Raw genomic sequence first — 20,384 nt, forward strand, 5'->3', positions numbered from 1 at the left:
TATATGTAAATCTACTTAGAATGGGCCATATGCTATGAAACTGCTAAAAGTCAAATTTTGTTTTATACATTTTTTTAATAAATAAAAATGTAGGTGCAAATAACAAAACTTTAGAGAGGACAGAAGAGGAAATAGTGAATACCTGATACTTACTCTACTCAATCACAGATGATAGTAGCAAAGCACAAACACCAAACTACGCAAATGAAAAAACTCATAGCTACTAGAAAAACTACAAATGACAAAACAACAGGTGGCTAGAAAATCAAAAATGCCAAAATGACTTAGATGATAGAATTCACAACTAGCGAAAAAATCATAGACGACAAAACAGTGGGTGGCTGAAAAATCATAGATGACAGTTTGAGAAGTGGAGATGCCAGTTTAAAGGCAGAGATGAAAGTCTAATGGAAACACAAATTTTCAACCACCCACAACATAGATGACAAAAAAAAATTTGTTGTGAAGATGACAGTTAACTCTGTGGAGACAACCAAACAACGAAGATGACAAAACAATCTTTTTTACAATTTTAAGTGGTTTTAAATCTATCACTGGCAGAGATGCCAAAATGTAGAGACGATGAAGCGTCTTCACAGACAATACTGCATCCTAATGGAGATGATAGTACACCATTTTTAAACCAAAAATGCTGCATTTTTGACTAATTTTGATAATGGAAAAGGGACATGGGTCCCAATGGCGTGCCAAAATGTATGCGAGAAAATCCTAATCTGTTGGGAGCAAGCATAAACAAACAAATATTAGTTGTACATGTACATATGAAAGATTGGAAAGAGATTGAAATACAACTAAAACAAGCTTGAGTTTAACAACTTATGCAACCAAAAATTAAAATCCTCATGCAACTTCAAAGCAGCTCAACTAGAGCACCGATAAGAGGCCTTGTTGGTGTACTCAAGTGTGAGGGATGTGGATGTGCTCTTCCAAACCAATATAAAGTATGTGAATCTAGACTAAATGACTATAGAATACCTTCAAGAAATGGCTATGAGTGAGCCGATCTCAAAGGATTCTAAGATGTGAAATGGAAATGCAAAGAACCAAACTAGTAACAATTATCTATCATAAAAGATGCAAGCATAAATGCAAGAAATCTAACATCTATCAAAGGGTTAGTAACAATGTATAAAAATCAATATGAAAGCTCTAACTCTATACTAGCATAATAACAATGCAAATGAGGGAGATGAGAAATGCTTGAGACAAGGGCTCTATTTATAGGTTTAAGAGAGGCCTTGGGAAGGTGCCATCTATGTGGCATCCACATAGGTGCCACAAGAGAGACACATGGGGTAAGGATACAAGCCATGCAAAGGCCAACATAAGCCTTTTTGGTGAAAGAGATGGCTCAAGATTTGCTCACACATGTGTGAGAAACCTTGGAGAAAGGAAAGGGGGACACGTGTGTAAGATTGTAAGACACTTTTGAATAGAAAAGTTTTATTGGATCTTGAGTTGCTTACACATGTGTGAGCAAACACTTAGGAGCTAAAAGGTATTTAGAAAGGTGTTTAGGATAATTAAGTGGGATTAATCAATGAATAGGCTTAGAAGGATGAGAGTGATGGGTGTAGACTAGGTTTTAGGATGAGATTAGGATTAAATTAAATAGGATTAAAGGATTTAATAAAGTGGGGAAAATTAGATAAATTAGAATTTATTTAAAAGGGGATTTATGGAGCACTATGCATTAAATAAATTTAACACATTAGAGGGGAAGTATTCAACTTAAATTTAAATACATTAGGGAAGTGAACCTATTTAATTAAATAGGCAAGAGCCTACAACACAATGGTAAATTGTGAGCCTCTTATTGGAGAGGTCTTGGGTTCGACTCTACGCAAGCTTAATAAGTAATAATAAATCACATAATAACAATAAATATTGGTTTCAGCCTCTTACAGATTTTTTTTTTAAAAAAAACTATTTAATTAAATAAGTAAAAGAATATGACAAATATAATTAATTAATTAATTATCAATTATAGTGTCAAGGGAAATATTAAATCAATTAATATAGTGTTTTAGATGATTTCAAGCATCTACAAAAGTTACTAGATCATATATCATGTTGTTAGTTCAATTTCTATGATTGCACGAATATAAGCAAATCTTTGTTTTTTGGAAGGAAATGGGTTCTAAGATATGTTCAAGGCACATGAAAATTTGACTGCTTTTGTGCACCTACAAATGGTTTTGGTGTAATTGAGTATACAGTTTGTGGGTTGGTTCTTGATGATAGAAAAGAACAGTAGTTTGTAGATGGGGATGACTTTTAAAACATAATTATAGGTTATGATGTGAATCGAGACCAATGGGGTTTTTATATCTTCTTTCCTACCTCAGTAGGCTTTAAATTTTGCCTCATTGACTGGGAGGGAAGTATATTAGTTTGTGCAGAGGGTGATAATTATAGGCATTTTTTGTCACACTTCTTGGGAGGTCCAGGAAGTTTTTGCAAGCGATGATGTAGTATGGTTCGGATGCAATCACAATTCTGTCATAGTTTATCATATGAAGAGTAGACATTGGTCACATTGTCGACTAGATAATGCTTTTGGTTCAGATAGTGCTTTTACTTGTGGGCTGCCATGTTTTATACCATTTGAAAATTTTATAACTTTTGAGCCCACTCTTTTGTCATTTTGAAACTGTTTTATATAAGTGGGAGTTGGATTAGAATTTTGGTTTTGTTTATTCATGCAAATATTTGTGTTTGTGAGACAAAAAAGTACTATGACTGAAAAAATATTTTTGGACTTGGTTAATGATGGTTTGATTTGGGTGGGCATATTTGTTAGTGAAGTCAAAGTGTAAGAGAGGATAACTTATTGTCTATCTTATTTATTTCATAATGAAGATCTAATGGAGTTGCATGTAATGTCCCCATTTTAGCAGTTGACCAAGTGTGTGTGTGTTAGCCTTGTTCTACATGGTCCCGAGGGCTAATGAAGGGTTTAATGGGATCTTGGAGTGTTTTGGCCTAGTCATTTCCAGTTTGGGCCAAAATGAAGTTGATTTACTCAGTTTCAGGCATACTTACTATTTTTAGTAAGTCGGCAGGATACAGTGCAGGTCAATTTTGGTGATTGGATTCGATACTCCTCGGTGAGAGCTTTTCGATGAGCTATCACTCGCATTATTTGGAGTCCGATTGCTAATACATTTTAATGCCTGAAGTTTTATTAAAGTAACGTCTAATTTAATTGTAAAATATTAAAGTGTTACTTTAATATTTATTTTATGGTGATGTGTACCCAAGGGAGACATAAGGGGTATTTTAATATATGTTTTATATTACACATCTTTATCCCACATTGCCCATATGAGTTGAGCGGACCCGTGGGAATAGAATAAAAGGAAGCATTTGTAGCTTCATTAGACAGGTTGAATATGAGAAGAAATTGGTGTGTGAGTTGCAGCTTTGTTCTTGGCATTTGAGGACGTCTATCCTCTCTTGTAACATTCTAGACGTCATTCCCTTAGGGTTTGGCCTTTGGAATTCTTTCTTATTGGCTTCATTATCAGGCAGTTTAGTTGCATTTCCGACTACAGGCAGATTTGATATTTTGCTCATATCTTCTTCACTACTTGTCCGTCGCTTATGCCGCTTGGAAGGAATGGTATTATGAAGGTAGTGGACTGATTGGAGGACAAAGTATTGTAGCAGCAAGTTCGTAAGCATGGGCTAGAGTATTATGACAATATTGCTGAAGTAATTAGTGAGTTGATAAATGTGCCATGTATTTGGTTTTATGAATTTTGAAAATAACATTTTATTAGCAGCAATTCATTTCCACTTTGCATATTATTATAGTTTCTTTCTTGTTTATGTTGTATGATACCAATTCCATAAAAACGTTTGATTTTCGGAGTTATAAGGGGTTTTAAGAAGTTGAATGCAAACTGTTTGACATAATTCCTTTCAGCAATTTGGTTTAGTTTTTTTTTGGTACATCCAAGGGTGACCATTACAATGGTATCAAAGCTATAAGTCCTGCCATCCTGTGGAGGTCTTATAGGGAATTTGGAACAGCCGGATAGAGGGAAAAAGTAAGTAAAAAACACAGGCTAAGCATTTATGTTTGAGCATGCGACAGGGGTCTTATAATTTCCGCGATACCAGAGCAAGACAAAATAGGATTTCAGACTTGCAAAGCAAACAGTCTAGTACATCCGTGCAGGGGGACATTGAATCCAACCATACAGACACAGAGGAGATATTCTGTGATCAGGACAATAATATGGGTGATCGAGATGACAGGAATACAAGATTAGGCGGAGGCAGAAATGCTGGTCCAGATCAGGGGGAGGTACTGTTCCGACAGTTACTGGATACATTAGAGCAGGGGCAGCGTATGCAGCAGGAGCATAATAGGCGAATGGACATGATGTTGCAGCTCATGGCTAGACAGATGGGTGTCAATATTAATCCAGGTGATGCCAACAACAGAAACAATAACAACGAGGGAAACAATAACAACGGGGGAAACAATAACCATGAAGGCCAAGGCAACAACAATGGTCCTGAGAATAACATTAATGGTAATAATGGACACGGCAACAATGGGAATGAGGCTGATAACTTTAGACACGTTGCACGCCCAGCACGGACTGCGAGCTCGAGACCTCTTCTACCCACTTTCCCACCCAGAGATCCGGTTCAACCAGTAAACGAACCGCAGATTACTGAGTTACAGGATCAGTTCAGGAGGGACTGGGAGGCTAGTGGACCAGAGTTTCAGGCGGATATTTCTCTTAGAGATTATATGGACTTGAGGATGAGACACATGCCTAAAGCAGGAGGGAGGAATCAAAACTTTGAGCTGAGGAAGAAATTTGGAAAACTTTCTTTACCTTATTATGATGCTTCAGGGAAGATGACTGCACGAGCTTGGGTGCAGAAGGTAGATACATACTTGCAGCTAAATCCTATGCCTGAGGAGGAGGCTATCAAGTATGCGGCTATGCACTTGGATGGCGTTGCACATGAATGGTGGCATCATGGCATGGTGACTTTGGGGCATAATCAGATTACATCCTATGAGGAATTCACCGAAACATTGATTGGGAGATTTGACACTAAGGATCCCGAGTTACATTTCAAGGAGCTAGCACAGTTAAAACAGTCAGGTTCTGTGGATGCTTACATTGCCGAGTTTCAGCGCTTGTCTGTACTTGTTACTGATATCTCTCCTAGGAGATTGGTGGTGTTATTTTGTGATGATCTTGCTGATCCATTACGAGGTTGGGTGAAGGGACATGATCCACTCACGTTAGCTGAAGCAACTAAAAAGGCACGAGATTTAGCCCCTTCGGTATACAAAGGAAAAAACCATTCAACAAATTCTTCCTACCGCAAGGACAAAGACAAAAAATCATTTCAGAAAGAGTATAGCAAACCCAAAGAAGGATCAAACGGACTAGACAATGAAACCTTGAATGAACTTCGAAAGAAGAAGCTGTGCTTCCATTGTAGAGAGCCTTGGGACTTATCTCATAAATGTTCTCTCAAGGCTAAGGCAAATCAAATGGAGTATTTTTCAGCAGAAGAGTCAGAGTCAGAAGGGGAGGATCAACACTCCGATTCAGATGAGAGTAACACTATAGAGGAGAGCAACATTCCTAAGGATGATAGATCGTTGGCACGCTTGACAGGGGCCCAAAAGGCAATCACATTTAAGGTCAGGGGTACTATCCAGGGGCAGAAAGTGATATCTCTTATTGACTTTGGGGCTACACATAACTTCATAGATGCACAGTTGGTAGCCAGGAGAGGGTTACAGACAGAGGAGCATGATGGGTTTAGAGTCATGGTGGCTAACGGTGATAAGTTATTATGCACTCGGAAGATATCTAATCTTCGCATCAGGTTTGGAGATGGCTACGAGTTGGAGGATGAGTTCTATGTTGTGGACATGGGAGATTATGATGTCATCCTCGGCATGACATGGATGGCTTCACTAGTTGAGTTCACACTCAATCTAGCAAAATTGGAGATGAGATTCCAGCATGAGGGCAGAACTATGGTACTTAGAGGGCTTTCAGCTAACAACGAGGGAAACAATAAATCATGTAGTTCTAGGTGGTTCAAATATATTTCTTATTTTTTTTAATGATCGATAGCACATAAGGAGGATGATATAGAGCTTTTATGTTCTTGCATTGGTTCTTGATGATAGAAAAAGTACAATAGATTATGAGGTTTTGGGTCAATTCTTATTTGTTTCATGGCAATTATTTCATAAGGAAGATTATATGGTGTTGCAAGTTTTCTAATTTCATTTCATGATAGTTATTTCATAAGGAAGATCGTATTGTTGAATGAGATTGTAAAATTTTTTATGCATGTGTTAAAATTACTTGAAGTTTTAGTTTGTTGTTTGAATTTATATGCTCAATGTATTTGAATTTTTTGACACATTATTCTGAATTCCAATTTTGATCAATAGCATGGATGGAGAAATTTGTGTAACCCATGTACCTCCTTGTTTGAGGAAGGTATTGTGAACACAGGAAATGGAACACAAATATATGGAATTGTTGCAAGAGCAAGTCCACCTTGATAGAAAAGGAGAAGGGGGATTTAGAAAAGAAGCATGGACTACAATTGAACATAAATTCAATGCAAAATTGAGCCTTCATCTATCAAAAGATAATTTCAAAAATAAGCTAAAAACATGGAAGCTTGGGTATAGAGTTATGAAAGAATTAAAAAATACAAGTGGGTTCACATGGAATGAGGTCATTCAGTGTATGGATGCAGATGAGAGTGTCTAGAATAAGTTTCTCAAGCTACTATGTTGTTTCAAATTCTTATGATTTAAAGTATAAGCTATCTTATATAGTATTTAATCAAAAACTAATTCATTGATTATGACAACATGCAATGAAAAGATTTCAAAAATGTGGAAGTTTATAAGAGGTAGTCATTTCAGTACTTCAACGAGTTAGCCTGCATTGTGGGCAATGACATAGCTGAAGGGACAACAACTGCAATAGCACATGACAATGAAGAAGGGAACCTTATGGATGAGGTGGCTGATCTAGATGATGATGGGGACTTTAATACAACAATGGATAGTAAAATAATGGACAATAGAACAATGGATGGTGCTACTGATTTGGATAATGACATGAATCCTTCTAATCAATCTAGTGCAACCGACGAACAATTTTTGTCACTGACGTCATCAAGGAAGGCAAAGAGAAAAAAGACCAAAATGGCTAGTTCCATGGATGTTATATCTAATGCTATCGATTCTTTAAATGCTAGTCTCAAGGAAACTCAAAATATCAAAATGGACGAAGGGCACTTAGATTCACTTTATGATAAAGTGTATGATGCCCTCAAAGTTATACCCGATCTTAGTGAAGATAACATAATATAGGCTTATGATAAATATTTGCTTGAAAGCGCAAGATCCAAAGGGTTCTTAAGAATGGTTGAAGGGGAGAGATTGAGATATGTACAACTGAAGTTTGGAGGACTATAGATTGAGCATGGATTAAAACTATTGAGACTATTTTAACATTTCACGTGAATATTTTGACATGACAACGCTACATTCATTGTAACAAAAAATCACTTTTGACTGTGTTTTAACAATCATATTGCATTAAAGTGATGACTTATAATTATAATACTCATATTCAATGTGTTGTTGTCTTTAACAATATCAATTTCTTACATAGTTATTTATTTTGTATATGAATGTGCTTTTCATTTTATAGTTGTTTATAGTTGGTCGGATTGTAGTTCGGTTTCATTTCTTATGATAGCATATTCATTTTGGTTGGTATTTTATGTGCTTTTATTTTGTTTATAAATGCGCACAATCTGTGTCCCTTTTAATCCTCTCCTTCATTTGGCTATTATTTTTTTGATTGTTGGGTTAACATGATGAACAAATATACAATGTTTTATATTGCATGCTATTTTCCATTGTTAGTATAGTTTTTTTTGGTGTTTCTCTATCCAGCTGCATATGCTTTCAATGATTTCTTGTACGAGACTTATATACATGAATATAATGCACTACTATAAAGTTTCACATCTTCATATCTTATGCTATTTGAAATAGCTCAGTTGGGTTATAAGTTATTTTGTAATATAATCTTCCAAATGTTAAAACTTTATTATGTCTATGTGTATTATATCGATGCTTCCCTGGCTAATTACAAATTAGATTATACATTTTATCATAATATTCATCTATCTAATGTAATATTTCAAATTGCAATAATTATGATAGGTTGATGGCTATGTTGAATGTGCAAAGGTGTCATTGTGGTGTCCCATGTTTGTTAAAGACATCATGCACCTCGACTAATCCCAGACGTCAATTTTGGTGTTGTTCAAATGGAAAAAAGGTGGCTAATATATTTTTGTTTTAAAATATTGTATCAAGTTTAACATTATTGTAAGAATTAATGGAGATTTGGTATTATAGGGGAATAATGAATGTAGACACTTTGACTGGGTCAAGGATACCCCAACTACAACTGTACAATGTACCAAGGAAATTAAGTACAAGCTATGTAAGGCTTGAGAGGTGGATAGGGCCATGGTTGTTGCTATGATGAAGACATACAGTATCTTTCTCTGATGCTTTCTTTGTATTATGTTTGGACTTCTTTGCTGGGATCATATGCGAAAATGTGCATAAACTTATGATTTTATGTAGAGATTGACTTCTTCATTTAAACCATAATTGGACCATATGTAGATAATTGTTCAGATATGACTTCTATATTGAAATTTGTTTATGGGTTTCTAACTGCCACATGGGACAAATATTTTGTAATGTTATGATGTTATGTGTTTTTGTATAATAAATACTAATAATAAAATTAACATGCTATTTTATTTATAACTTGTTTTTGTATGATCAATATTAATATAAAAATGAACCTTTTTTTTTTATTGGAATTTTTGTATGATAAAATGTCAAAGAATAAAATTTAGCTTTTATTTACAATTTTGTATACAATATTTTATGTCAAATATATTGTAACATCATGACTATTTTGTTATTTCTAACTAGTTTTTATAACTTGGAAAAATTAACCTTATTCATAAATAAATTAAAAAATTAGTATTTAATAAATAAAAAATAAATTTTATAAATAAAAAATAAATTTTATAAATAGAAAAAATTTAAAAATATTCAAATTTAATAATTAATTTTTTTAAATGAATTTTTTTTAAAATTCCAATTCCAATTTTACGAACCAAATGCGGAAGATGTATCTTCCCACTCATCTTCCAAATTAACCAAATAGTTCAAATCTTTTTTTCAAAATTAGATTTTGAAATTCAAAACCCAGTTTTGCTAATTCCGTGAAACAAACGAACCCTTTTCTTTTCTTAATGTCTTTGTTACTGTTGAGCTATCGTTTTGTACGATGCTTAACAACAGGAATCCTTTCAAACTCCTCTCTTGAAAAGTTAATTTGGGGATTAACTCCAAGGTTTCAGATGATCTTGCAACCTACTGGAATCCACTCGGTTGAAGATGAATGTTAGTATTCATGAGGCCTTTGTTGGTTTATCTAACAATTTAGATAAGATGTAGAATCTGTTTGCTGTCTCAAAAGAATAAAACTCAAAAGGAAATATATTTTTGTACTTTTATATTTTATGATGAATGCAATTTAACAATGCAACTATATGAATTCATAATTTAACAAGGGGTTAGTAAATCAAATAATGAAGATAAAGTAACAAAAAGTTTAAGAAAATAACATGAAAGTAAAATCCTAAAGGACATAAACTATGGAAACAACACATCTGTGAATTAAGCGTTCAAAGAGATCGATGGGTAACCAATGAAAATAGGAGTAGTGCTTCCTTAATTCCACTAATGCAATCGTCGATGGGAATTCAGTAACCATAAGATGTTTCACTTTTCACCAAATCGCAAGGCCATGAAAAGTGTGCTCATGCAAGATGAAAAGCTATGCAGAAACAATATGGTAATCTCTTCTCGAACTAAGTATGTCAACAAAATTTGTAGACCTGTAGCAAACAATAAAATTAAAAGATCACACAACCAAAATAATGCAATAAAACTATTGGCTCAATTACATTCCATGAACATACATCCACAAAATATAACACACTTAGGCAAGAATCACTACACTCCAAATGCGAGCACCAATAGCATATATTATTGCATCAAAATAATGACGACCCAAAATACATATTACATTCTTGAATTTATAATAAATCTTCTCCTCAATTTGCGTTGATAGTGAGAGATATCTTTATGCAAACATATGCTTCTAAATTAATAAAACAAATCTATTTATGTACAAACTAACTATCAAACTGGCGCTTAGTAGGACTCCATCCATTGTATATCATTAATTCGATGCATGAGCTTTTACATTTCTTAAAAAAAGGAATACATGAGAAAATAAGACAAAGAGAGCCATCAGTCAATGTAGGAGTATCTGGAAGTTCCAAAAATAGAAGCTCTATCTTTACTAGGCATTTGTTGGAGTTAAACTACTATTAGAATGCATTATTGATTCATGGAAAGCTCTAATTTTAGAACTAGTAGTTAATTATTGATGCACCTCTAACTTCTTCAAAATCTTCTAGAACACCATTTGAAAAAAGTGCACATACACATTTGGTGCAACAACGTACCTTAAAGGTAGGTTCAAAAAATGCAAAGTTTCACCAAGTGTCAAAATTGAAATTTTGGCTTTTGGGTTTTGTTTCCCTTTATACCAAAGCTATGTTTGGATATTTGCCCTTGAATTTCTCAATAATCTCAGTGACTTGAGCCTCATCTAGAAAATCTAAGGCTTCATATTTGTCTTTCACTTTTTGCCTATAGTTGCCCACCTTGATACTATAGACACCTAAATTTGATTACACTGCTTTAGTAATCCTATTTAGTTATCTCTAAAGGCATCATTAATTAAATTTTTATTTAATTAATCCTTTGTCATCCCCTAGCTGATTAATTTAATTAATCATCTATAGTCTTAATTGATAAATCAAATAACCTATTATTTATCAATTAAATCTTATTCTTCTATCTAATTCCAAAAATCCCCATTTATTAAATAAATCTATTTGATAAATAAAATCCAAAAATCCCTAACCTATCCCTAATCCTCCATTTAGCCTAATCCACCCCATCCACCCATACTAACCAAGCTTAGCCACTAAATCACCCACCCTCATTAATGCCATCCACTTGCACATCTCTAACATCCTTAATCTAATCCTAAACCCAAGCCTAATCCACCCCCTAATGTTGTCACATTTCCTAAGCAAGTTTAAGACTTTCCTAAACCAAACCAAAGTCTCCCCTCAAAAATCCCAACCACCAAGTCATGAGTGCTCTTACAAAACATAAAAGACTCTTACAAACCCACTCACGACTCTTACATCCATCTTCCACACTCTTCCCTCTTCCACACTCATCCCTCTTACATCTCTCTTACATACTCAACCCCACTCATCATGCCTTTAACCAACCCTTTACCCTACCCTCTCACACTCATCCTCCTTGTGACAAGTGTCACCTTCCCATTGGTGCTAAACAAGCACAATCCATATGCTCTCTTTTGAGTGCATCCTAGCCCTCCTTAAGCCTTCATCTCCTCTTGCATCTTAGCCCTCCATCCCTCAAGTCCATAGCCTATAAATTGAATCTCATCCCAAGCCATTCAACAACAACCATTTGAGTAAAGTTATCATGCCCTTTTGAGAGCCAAAAGTCACACCCATACCCTTATAATGCCAAATTGAGAGCTCACAAAGCTACCAATTTTTCATTTACCCATCTCCACCATTGAAGTAACTTTGGGCAAGCAATTGAGCATACATCCCCAATCTACACATAGACACATCTCAAAAACAAGAGAACAATCTCATTGAGAGAGCTTCTCCACGGCTCACATTCTCATTTGAGTTTGTCTTTTCTTTGTCTCTCTTATATGTTATGTTAGTTTAATGTGTAAATGCTTTCATTGAATTAGTATTTCTAGCACATTAGATTAGTGTATACATTTTGGCACGCTCGGTGGGACCCCACTATGGGTCATTCCTTAATCTTTTTTCAATCCATATTTTGTGCTTAAAACAAACAATCTAATGATTTGTTGTTGTTTAAGTGGGTGCAAGGTATTTTTGTTTATTTTGCAGGTTGAAGGACGCACTAGAGAGAAAGACATACCCTTTAAATTCAAAAATAACCAAGAAAACAAAAAATTCTAGAAAAAACTTGCGCACGTCGATTCTCTTCACGCAATGTTGTCTCCGCCTGTCGTCTTCGTAGTTTGGCATCTTTGCTTGTCGTCTCTGCAAAACGTCGTCTGCACAAACTCAATTATTGTCTCCGCCATCTCAACCGTCGTTTGCGAAAGATAAACTGTCATTTGCACTTGCACAATTGTCGTCTGCGCGAGCTCAACCGCCGTCTCTAAAAGCCTAAACTGTCGTCTGCGAATTTTGACGTCTGTGCAAATCAGCATCTGTGAATTTTAGCGTCTCTGCCTGGATTTTGTCGTCTGCACCGACTTCAAAAGCTCAAACTGTCGTCTCTGCCGTCGCCAGCAGTCAATTGTCATCTTCGCTTGAAAATTGTTGTCTCCGCCGCTGCCAGCAGTCAATTGTTGTCTCCAATGCTGCTAACTGCCTTCTTCATCAAAATGTCGCCTGCGAGTTTTGGCGTCTGCGAGTTTTAGCATCTGCGAGTTTTGGCATCTCTGCAGTTTGGCGTCTCCGCCTGATAAACTGTCGTCTCTGCCTGTTTATGTTGCATTTCCATTTTAGCATATCAGTTCCTGCACTTTTTATTTATATATTTTAAAAAAAAAAAAAAAAAGTATAACTCAAAATTTGACTTTTAGTGGTTTCATAGGATTTAGACCATTCTAAGCATTTTTACGCATAGAAAAAACAACAAAAAAAGTTAAATTTTTTTTTTCCATAGTTAAGCTTTCACTTTTGAAGATTTTGGGTGACTAACTAAATTGCTTTTTTTGTCTCATTGCAAGTTGGAGCACATACGAAACCACTAACCATGTTTCTTGTAGGTTCTCATGTTGCTAAAAAATGAACTTGAATGCTTAATCATTTGTCTTTGAATGTATGTTGCTAAAATGAACTTGAATGTTTAATCATTTATCTTTGAATGCATGTTGCTAAAATGAACTTGAATGGTTAAACACATTTTCCATTGAATGAATGTTGCTCAAAACACACTCTTGAATGCCATGGATTAAAATCAATTTTCCTTGGAATGCATACTTAAAACAAAAAAACTCAATCTTGAATGCAAAGAATCAATGAATCAATGCAATATCTCACACTTCAATTTTTGGGCCATTAAAAAGAACAAACAAATCTCTTTTTTGCATGCAATTTAGGCAAAGTTTGATTTTTAGAAAATTAAGAAACTTTGTCAAGTTAAATACAAATTTGCAAAAATCAATTTGAATAGTTCCTTGGACTCACCTCTTTTCTAATCACCCATCAATTCAACCATTGGTTGCAATCTCAGCGCCATTTATGGGGATGGGTCTACTTGAAAAAGGTGTTAAATGTTTCACAATCTAACTAACTCACTTGGTTTTTGAACGTTTGCTTTAACTTTATCAAAATTCTTAAATGACCAAAACTCTAGATTAAATCGATCACACTTCAAGTTTGGGCATTAAAATTGAACAACAATTGACGTGGAGAGCCTTCGGGTGCGCGCTTGAAATCGAATCTCACACACTTTTGTTTTGGGCTTAAAACAAACTCACACTCAATCTTGAATGCCTTAAAAAAAATTAATCGATATTTGACGTGGAGGGCCTCCGGGCGTGCGAGTTTGCTTTTTTTGACCCTAACTCTTCTTCTTGTTTGCATTCTTCGATCGATTTACTTTTGTTGGCGCTTCAAGTTGGAATTGAACATTGTCTCTTAAACATGAGTGCTTGCAAATTCTAGATTAGCACATATAAGAGTCAGTTGGTAAAAGAACAAGCGTATTTTTTAGCCCAAGGTCATCCAAGTCTTCTCTCCCCTTGTCGTCTTTCGAGGCCATCTTGGGTGCATAAGATTAGGATCCAAAACCTTGTTTCTTTTTAGGAGGCCTGCTTGGGGATTTCATTACCCCTTGGATGACCTTAACTCCAGGGTTTCGACAGAGTATAAGAATTGGGAGGTGAATCGAAAGACACCTCTCTTGGGATCAAGATTTTGTCACTCGGGCTAAGCCTCAAGGAACTTTATACCCTTGAGAAGTGGGTTACCGCTCCTCTCGGCTGTGTGAAATTTTTTTGGTCTCATCCACAGATTTGGGCCTCACGTACCTTGCGTATATCGAGGACTCCCTAGCTAAACCAACTGTTAGCCTTGCAAAAAACTATTTAGGGTGTTAATGTGTTTGGAGTGATTGATCGAAACATTTGTAGAACATACACACTCCTCGGCCCAAGTATCACATTCTGAGAATCGCAAACTTCTATCTGGGTGTTCCTATCTATTGCTTGATTTTATTTTACTTGTTGAATGAATGTTTGCCAAACTTGGTCAATCCTAGCTTAGGGCACACTTAGCGTAGTCACTGCCTATTTTAGAAGTTGAAGCAAAACAACTGAGATCTCTCAAAGCCAAGCAAATTCAAAAATTTATGTCGGAACAACCCAAACCCAAATAGAAGTTTCACAAAGTCAAAATCAAGCCATCTCTGGCATACCAAGAACTTTCAGCCAAGAGAAAAGAAATAACACCAAGCTCGCGAATTGCCAAACTCCACAAAGCAGAGGAAAAAGCTACCGACGAAGCACTTCAAGAGACCTGGTTAGAGCGTACCATCAAATTTAGCCAACATCCAAGAGTTAATCCTGCTTATGCCTTACCAACTAGGCATGATTTATATGATTAGACACCCTTGTTTCTCCACATCTTTTTGGATAAGCTTCACTTTAGAGTCATCTTTGTAGAAAAGCCAGCCATCTTAGGTTATCCCTGTAAGCATTATTAGCTCATCCATCTCATTTAGAACCAAACCATCTAGCCAGCAATCCAAAATCTGCACATCTAAGCTTTCAAAATTGTTGTCACCTTGCCAAAAGTTTGCCATTCCTAAAATCTTCCAAATCCACCAATCTCACCAAGGTTATCCCTTTGACAGAGATTTGTCTAGGGTAATCTAGCTTTGTCACTTGTTGTCCCTCATCACTTTGAGCTAAAGGTTGGGATCCACAAGTGGTCAATCTTGTGTTCTTCCTAAAGGATCATCAGTCTATCTTTAAGTTGACACAATCACCACCAAGCTTGCACATAGGAAAGCAGACCTTTTGTGCTTTGGCAACATATCTTTGAAGTTAGAATCCCCAACCCAATCCTCCTTAGGTTTTGTCATATAGCTTTGCCTCAACTTAGGAAATCACTTGCATAGAAAAGCCTTCCCCCCTTTTGCATCCACCAGCATTTGTTGCATCTCATCCCTAGGAGCATTTTTCATGCCACCCGTCACTCACTTAGCCAAGAAGAAAGAAACAATGGAGCTCTATCATTTGGATCGAACAACATCACCCCCCTTGAGCACTCAGCCATCCTTTAGCCCAGAAAAAGCTATGCCATGACCTACTGACATTGAAGCTTTCATGAACCAACCAGGAAATGCAGTATTGGTAAATGCCATTATAGACAAGAACAAAGAGACAATCATGGCTAATTTTCAAAGGGACAATGTAGGAACCTTTGACTTTGGAAGACCCCCTCCATTATCAGATCCATCTCACCCATTGTTTGGGCAGATGCCACCACCCATAGGCTCTTATGATCCAAATTATCCTCAATATATGCCAAAAGAAGAGCCTCCAGCCAATCCATATGATCCAACAGACCCAAACATACCATCATCCACCCAAGTTGAAATCTCCATGCCGCAAGCCAACCCAGTCACCACCACTCCATCCTTGGTTCATACCTCTCCACTCCAAACTACTTTTCCCAAAATACCTCACCATTCACTCCCTTCACTATTGTTGCTACTGCTCCCCAACCCAGCCTTCCAAATCCACCCATCTCCCAAATCAGTGCTAGCATCTTTGGTCAACCTCAACAATATACAACAGGGATGGCACCCATGGGGCCAAGTAATCAACCTTTCATCACCCCCAGCTTGTTCACCACAGCCCAAAGCGCAATCCCATCATTTCCATTAGGTCTTGGGAGCTCAATACCATCAGCCACAGATCCATAAGCTACTACCTTCACTCCATAAAGCTATAAAATCCCACAAGCTACTGCCAATTTTCTGCCAAGCTCCCAAGTGACCCCAGCTCCCGCCACCACTCTACCAAGCTTCCAAATCCAACCACAAAGCTATCAAACCCCATCAGTTCCATTCCCAAGCTTTCAATTGCCACCACCTCCACCACCAACTAATCCATTACCTCCTATTACCAACTACTTTTCAATGCCACTTCTAGGAGGTAATCCACCACCCCAGCCAACCACCAATTATTTGCAGATGCCATCCCAAATGGGGGTGCAACCCACATATATTGGTCAAACCCCACAAGCCCCCCGATCCTTTCCCCAAGCTTCACAACCATCTTATACCTTACCTCCACAAAGCAATCCATTTATCCCACAGCCAGCTTATGTTCCTTAATCCCAACCTCAAATCCCATATCAACAACAAGCCTCGCAACACATGCAACAATATGCGCCACCTCCACCTCAGCAACACGTCATCCACCATGTAGCTGCCCAAACAATGTACAATCTCTATCAGCAAATCCCTCATAGCCATCCATATTCAGTGGCCCCATCTAGCACATACCTACCTCAAGGAAATCCTACATTGGGGGCACCCCAGCCATCACCTATCAATTCAGAAAGGGAGCAAATGAAGACAGCTCTGAAAGCCATCCAAGAAGGGAATGATCTGAAGACATTCAAGTTTGAGAATGTGTGTCCTTACCCATTTGACAGAGCCATTACCATGACACCATTTCCCAAACACTTTGAGGTACCCAAATTTGACAAATTCAGAGGAAAAGGAGACCCTGTCACACATATCAAAGAATTTTACATGCACTGCCAGGACGTGGCATACAATGATGTCTTCCTCTTGCACCTTTTTCCCAAAAGCTTGGCTAGACCAGCTCTTGAATGGTTTTACAGAATCCCCTATGGCACAATTAAAAACTTTGCTGAATTATCTGAGGCATTCATAGCCCAATATGCCCATCTTGTTGAAACAGAGCTATCAATAGTTGATCTTGTCCACACCAAGAAAAAAGGTGGAGAAAGCCTTGCTGAATACCTGCAGAGATGGCAAACCCTTACCACCCGCATATCCTACACCTTGCCAGAGCGCCATGTGGTGAAAATGTTTATTGATAATGCCCATCCCAGCTTGGCTCACCACATGACCATGAACTATTTGCAGACCTATAAAGATATCAAAGAGAAAGGAATGATCCTTGAACAAGGAATCATTAAAGATGGTGTGGTCAAAATTTACAAAGAGGCCAACCAAAATCAATCACATTCTAATGACAAGTCTAGGTATTGGAACAAAAACAAGCATGTTGCAACAGATGGGGTTACTGACACCAGACATGTGAATATTGTTGGTCCTTCTCAAAACCAGTCTAACCCACCATATCAACCAAACAACCAACAAGTTATCAATTACCAACAATAGAATAACCAAAGCTATCAAAACCACAATACAAGACCCAACTTTCAAAGATCTAGCAATCAAGCTAATGCCATCAATGTAGCTGCAGGGCAAAAACCCAAATTCCAACCCACACCTAGAAACTATACACCCCTTGGTGAGCCATTGGATGTCATTTTTGAGAAATTGGCTAAGGAAAGCCTCATCAAATTTCCTCCTACCCAGCAAATTGATCCAAGCCAATCCAAAGCTGCATGGTATTAGGACAATGAGTATTGCAAGTTCCATAGGGTAAACGGTCACACCACCCTCAGATGCATGAAACTGAAAGATTATGTGCAGGACCTCATTGATCGAAAAGAAATCATTGTTGGTGCCCAAACCTCTCCCAATGCAGGCTTACAGATTTATCAAAATGCTTTCTCTCCACACAACAACCAAAATCCTGGAAAAAGCACCTATCCAAAACAACAACAACCGCCAGCCAAACCAACAGAATGGGAAGAACAATGACCACACTTCATCCTATATAGACTATGGTAGCCTTATAGGTTGTATATCTGAGAAAGAGCCTTCTGTCAATGTTATCAATATTCAAGGACCAGACAATGAGTGTGCAGTTACCACTCGAAGAGTGTGAGTTAACATCACAGGCCCACTAGTTTCATCAGTACCATCAGCTCCATCAAAAAGTCGGTACAATATCTTGGAACACCTTGTGAACATGCCAGCCCAAATCTCCATTTTAGACCTTCTCTTAACTAGTCCTGTGTACAAAGACATCCTTGACAGTGCTCTCATAGAATCTCGTGTCCCTTCTGATATCAATGATACTGATTTTTGTAATCTTTTTGGACACCTTTCATCCTCATGTGCCCTATCTTTCAAACCCACTGACATACCCGCAGTCAAGCCAGATCACACCCTTCCGCTTCGCATAGCCATCATGGTATCCAATTTTGCCGTGAAAAGAGTAATGATAGATAATGGATTAGCCCTGAATATTTGCACCCTAAAATTCATAAAACAAGCTGGGTATACTAAGGCAGATATGATCAGTGAAGTTATCACCATCAAAGCTTATGACAACTTGGAAAGAACCACAGAAGGAACTATTTTGCTACTAATCAAGGTTGGGCCAGTCATCCAAGAGACAATTTGCCATGTTGTTGATCTACACCTACCATTTAACATTCTCCTTGGTCACCCATGGATTCATGCTATGAAAGCCGTTCCATCCACCTACCATCACTGCATCAAATTTCTGCATCAGGGCATTGAGGTAACCATCCATGCCGATCCAGAACCCTTTGCTTACTGCAATGCGGTTGAAGCCTCCTATACAAATCATTGTCCTGGAATAGACATTGGCACAGCCATCGCCGGCTCATCCCACACTTGTAATGACGTAGAAACCATCCTTGCCTCCACCCTATCTACCGTAAAGATCAACAACAAAGGCTATGGAGAATATAGCCTGTCAGATGCATTTGCTGTCGGAGCAATCCCACTTGATCCACATACCCATGGACGGCCGACATATCACAAAGCTAAGGAAATTCCACCTCCTCGATACAAATAGTTTGGCCCAACAACCTTTGTATCCTCAAAAACCCCTCTTCATGAGGAGCTCACTCCGGATATCAACAATTGGTTACATAAGGATGCACCTCCAAGAAATCAAGCACGCCTTGACCACTTCAGCCAGAAGTATCCCCAAGAACATAAGTTCATCACTAAAAAATGGAACTATCAAGGAGGTGGACTAGGACCAGAAGAAAGGGGCATGCAATGTCCCATCGAAGCACATAAGTGGGAAACGAAGTCAGGTCTTGGCTTTGGCATACCCACAACTGGGGGCACCAATGAGAACGGTCATGCTTTTTCGAACATCCACTGCAACCTTGTCGAAATCAAAGACATTCCTGAGGAAGTTGAAAAGAGAGCCTACGACGATATCCCAGACCAAATCTTCCTAGGAGACTCTGTTCTCCATGAACTATCCATCCATCTCATTGACCTACCACTCGCTCATCCACAACTCATAGATTGGGACCAACCAAGTGTCATACACATTGATGAGTTCGCATCAGAGGAAGTGCTTCTAAGATTCATGGGAGCTAAAACACCTCACAAGCAGACAAAGCCAGATTCTGCCTATATCTATAAACTAGATCCCAAGGGGTATTTTGGAGATAATCCCCAACCTAGTTTCGATACACCCAAAACTGGAACTAAGGTGAATCCAAGATTAGCTAAGGTAGCGAAGAGAACCCCTCAACAAGAAAATCTAGAGCCACAAGCAGAACATGAGGATTTAGTATTACCTCCTCAAGATAATCGACCAGAGGTATCATCTATTCTAATTGAGGATACTAGAGAAGTCAACATCGGTTCTTTAGAGATCCCCAGACTTGTTCACATTGCTACATCCCTATCACAAGACCAAGCTGATCTCCTCTTTGAGGTCTTATGAGAGAACATTGGCCGATTTGCATGGTCATATCAGGACATGCCAGGACTTGATCCAAAGCTTGTAGTTCATCATCTTGCAGTTGATCCAAAGATCAAGCCTGTCAGACAAAAGCTTAGAAAAATGCACCTCAAAGTGGCATTACTGGTCAAAGCTGAATTAGAAAGAATGTTAGCTGCTAAGGTTATCCAACCTATCGACTACTTAGAGTGGATCTCCAACATGGTC

This window comes from Cupressus sempervirens, chromosome 1, assembly GCF_028749045.1.
Source record: "Cupressus sempervirens isolate cs-2001-9-10 chromosome 1, ASM2874904v1, whole genome shotgun sequence".
In the NCBI taxonomy this organism is placed as follows: Eukaryota; Viridiplantae; Streptophyta; class Pinopsida; order Cupressales; family Cupressaceae; genus Cupressus; species Cupressus sempervirens.